Here is a 5,000-nt window from a genome sequence, read left to right as displayed (position 1 = left end):
AAGCCTTTCGAGAATATTATCTCGCTCCCTGTAAATAGACATGCCATAGGAATGCATCCTGGTTACCCATCTTTGATCAAAGTCATTTATTATTGTAAATATTCACGGGTTAAAAAGTCAGGAAGATTATTTTCAGTTCTTTTTTTATAAATTACATCAAAATCAAAAGGGGTTAATTGGGCTTGCCACCTTTCAAACATTTGTTTAGAAACATCATGTTTAAAATCTTTTTTAAACATATATTTTGCTGCTTGACAATCTGTCTTAATTATAAATTTCTGATTATATAAATCATCTTGGAATTTTAAAACACACTTTAGAATAGCTAAAATATCCTTATCTATAGTAGCATAATTCTTCTGACTATTATTCCATTTTCCTGAATGGAATCTAACAAGATATTCTTGTTTATCAATTTATCATTTGGAGAAACTTGTTTAAGGATACCTCCATAACCTATTTCTGAGGCATCAGTCTCAATATTTTTTTCCCAATTTGGGTTAGCTAACATGAGACAAGGAAGATTAGTGACTTTGTCCTTAATTTTCTGAACAGCCTGAGTATGATTCTCAGTCTTAAGCCTATCATATAGGATAGCAGTATCCTAAGCAAGATTTTTAATATAGGGGGATATATAATTTAAACTACCTAAGAATCTTTGAAGCTGAGTTTTATCAGTCAGCTGGTCAGGGAATTTAGAGGCAAATTCAATACTTCTATTAATAGGGATAATTTTCCCTTTTTCAATATTAGGACCAAGAAATCTAACTTGTGATTGAAAAAGTTGCATTTTAGGTTTAGATATAACTAAACCTTTTTGAGTAACAATTTTCTTGAAAATATCCAAGTGTTTAAAATGGGTTTCAATATTTTTAGAAAATACCAAAATATCATCGATATAAACAATGATAAAATCACTATAAGGATTAAAAATATCATTCATAATATTTTGAAATTCTGAAGGGGCATTCTTCGGACCAAAAGGCATAACTTTCCATTCATATTGACCAAATGGAACATTAAAAGTTTTTTTTATAAACATCTTTTTCATAAATTTGGATTTGCCAATATCCAGATTTTAAATCAAATTTTGAAAAAATCAAGGCATCATGAAGTCTATCAAGTAAATCCTTCTTATTAGGGATCGGGTATCTAATCCATTTTAAAGCAGTATTCAAAGGTTTATAGTTAATGACTAACCTGGGAACACCTCTTTCTTGCTCAGCATGTTTATTAACATAGAAAGCTGTGCAAAACCATGGAGATTTAGAGGGTCTTATTAACCCTTTATTCTGCAAAGTTTCAATCTCTTTTTTTGCATAGCTCAAGATAATCCTTATTCATTTGACAAGGTCTGGCTTTAGTCGGTATTTTTTTCTCATCAAAATTATCCTCATAAGGAAGTGAGACAATATGTTTTTTTCTATCCCAAAAAGCATTTGGATGATCATTACAGATTTGTAAAGAAAACTGATTATTAAGAAGTTTTATCTTATCCTGTAATTTAGGATTTTGAAGAGTTTCATAAACATTTAAAATACTTATCTCTTGTTTAAGAAAATTAATTTGATTTTCTTTATTCTTTATAAAAGAATCTTTTATTTGATTAAGAATTCTAGTAAATGGTTCAGTAATGAAATGAAAATTAATTTATTTGCCATCAAAAGTTCCTATAAAACCTTGTTCATCAATTCTTTTAATTGGAAAGATTTTCTTTAAAAAATGGGTTCCAAGTATAACTTGGTTAGTGATATTTTTTACTAGTAAAAAACTAGTGGGGATGCAAACTTTATTCTTGCAACTAAACGCTTTTGGAATCTTAAAATTAATTTCCATTTTCTGACCATATGCAGAACTTAATGAATGAGTTGTTTTATGAAAGTATTTTGTAGAAATGATTCCTTCCTGTATGCAATTTAAATCTGCACCACTATCAACAAGTGCTATAAAGTTTTTCTTATAATTATGACAATAAGAAGAGAGATTTTTATAAACCATTTCTGAGAAGTTACCATCTCTAAAGTTCCTAATAAACTATCATCCTCATGAAGAATATTTTGGTAATCAAAATTAATAAGGGGTTGTTTTCCTTTATTAAAACTTTCCAATTTAAAAACTCTATCTTCAAGGTTTTCATTAAAACTTTTCAAACTTTTGATCTCATTTTTGAGATTAGAAATCTCAATTATTAAATCATTAGCATTAGTTGGGGTTTTATCAACTTACTTTTGTTTTAACATTCTTTTTACTTCAGCCATAGTATATGGATCTAAAGATTTTTGAATAAAATCATCAGGTTTGCTTGGAGGATCTTTTTCTCCTAAAAGATCAAGGATTTTTGATCGAATTTCAGGATCTTTAACAGATCTTAAAATCTCTATGAGATTATCATTATCAAGAACATTAATTTCTTGAAATTGTGAAATAATTTGATAAAGGTTATTCCCTTCTTCTGGGTCGGAGCTATCCTCCTTCTCACAGGTTAAACCATTTTTACAAGGTTCACAATGTTCACTATCAGAAGAGCTACTCTCATTTTCCAGGGCTTCAAGCCCTTCTATTGGCACTCCTTCTTCTTCAGAATCAGAATGAAGAAGTAACTTACTAAGAGTTTCTTTGAGATCATTATCAATTTCTAAAGTGTTGAGTTTTTTCCTAACCCAACATTTATTAGCATAATGCCCAATTTGTCCACATTTTCTACAAACAACAGGGGGCGCATTAGCTCTCCTTTGTTCCTTTCTAAATTCTCTTTTTTCTCGTCTTTTCTTATGTTTCCTTTTAGAAAAATCATGAGCTTGATTGCCTTTCTTGTGCTTCTTAGCCTTGTTATTATCCTGGCTAGTAGATGGATTCTCTATTCCAAATTGGCCACAAAATTGACCTAGCAGTTTCTTTTCATTAAGATTATGCTTCTTAATTTGCTGACTTAATTTTATTTCATTACACAAAGCCAATCCCTCTTGAATGCAAGTTCCTATTAACTTACCATAAGTATAATTATTATAATTTATATTAACATCTCCTTTTCTAAGGTTTTTTCTAACCCTTTCAGCAAATAAGGGAGGTAATCCATCAATAAATTTGGATTTCCAGTGAGGACTATTAGACTCAGGAAGTTCCATAACCCTACTAAGAAAAGTGTCTTTGTACCACCTAAAAGATGTAAGGGTACGACATCGTATATTCTGGAGCAAAGTCCTAAGATTATTGCTATTATCAGACCATCTTCCAGTAAAATGTTCAATAATATTAAGGGTAAATTTCACTTTACCCCCTCGTACTCTGCCTGAGAATCACTTTACCCCCTCGTACTATCAATTTCATCGATTTACCCCCTTGTACTTGTAGAAATTCCCAATACAGCCCTTTCCTTCAACTTTTGTCAATTTTGACTCTAACGCCGTTTGGTCAACTCTGTAAATTACAAAATTGCCACTGCCTATAACGCGTCGTTTCTCCTCCGTCAATATTGTCATTTCTTCTTCTCCCACCACTTGCCCTTCCAAAATATCCCCAAATTGAACCCCTAACTTAGTAAAAATCAAGACCAAAAAATTGATCGATTTCAGCCAGTGCAAAGAAAAAAATATATAAATGTGTGAAACTTTCTCTTTTCTAATCTCGAGAGTCAAAATCGAAAAAATTCAATATTTAGGTCAATATTTTGACTCTTGACCAAATGGCGTCAGAGTCAAAATCGAAAAAAGTTGACGAAGAGGGTTGTATTGGAAAATTGTACAAGTACAAGGGGGTAAATCGACGAAATTAAGAGTACGAGGGGGTAAAGTGGTTCTTGGGCAGAGTACAAGGGGGTAAAGTGGAATTTACCCTAATATTAATAACTAAAGTATAGACAACATTTTCAACCTGTTTACCATTTTCATCTTTAACCATATTTAAGATATCACTTTTATTACTCATGGTAAGATAGTTATCCCACCAACCTTTAAGTTGTCCAGTAAAACCCCCTATAATCATGTTAGCTATAGCTTTATGAGAATTACCATTGTTCTTGCATATAGTGCTATACATGAGCATCCTATGGACAACATTATAAATCTGTCTTTCAGTAAAACCATCAATATTCCATTCGTAAATATTTTTTCCACTATAGGAATTATTAAGAATATAATTCTTCAAAAAGAACGTCTTGGGGAGTAGGCCTAGGATAATAATACATCCTTTGGGTAGGCTTATCAGCATATTTTGAGAGTTTATTAATCTCTTCTCGGACAGTATTTTGATAATTATCATTATCACTCATATCGCTTTCAAACTCATTATTAAGAGTTTTAATAGAAAGATTCTTGAATTTTTCATCAAGCATTTTTTCAAGCTCAGACATTGGTTTTAATTTAAAATCCTTAACATCTGGAGGAGGTTGGATACTAGGAGTAGCAATGCTTTCCTGATTAAAAGTCTTATCGATATGAAATGAACTTTTGAGTTCATTTATGCTAGAAATAATTTTTTCTACCCTATCATGTAAAGACACAATTTGTTCTCCAAGAACAATTAAATAAATATTACTAATTTTTTTTTGTTTTATTAAACCATTAATATGAGCAGTAGTAATGGGTAAGACTTCACTATCAAGAATTTTTGGAAAGCAATATAATACCTAGTTTCAGTATTTTTTCAATTTGAAGAGATTGAGAAGGAGGGAAAATTGTTTTTAAAACCTTACCATTTTGAGAATACTTATATTCTCTTTCAATAACATAAATATAATTTTCAGCATAATTGGTTATAAACCATGGGACAAAAGATATCTTAATATTTTTTCTCGAAAGATCATTATAAAATTCTTCTTGAAACATCTTTCTATCTTCTTTTGTGAAATTCTTAAAAAACCATTTTTTGAATGGTTCCCATCTGGGAAGATTGAATTCTTGCTGAATAAATTTTCTTGTCGGTGATCCCGGGCTTAAATCAATTTTTGATTTAAAATCCATTAAACAAAAAAATTTATTTCGGATGCAGTCATGTGTGCTTCA

The sequence above is a fragment of the Erythranthe guttata genome, chromosome 7 (assembly GCF_056151865.1).
Source record: "Erythranthe guttata isolate IM_541 chromosome 7, IM_541, whole genome shotgun sequence".
Classification (NCBI taxonomy): Eukaryota; Viridiplantae; Streptophyta; class Magnoliopsida; order Lamiales; family Phrymaceae; genus Erythranthe; species Erythranthe guttata.
Note: the sequence above shows the minus strand (reverse complement) of the source record.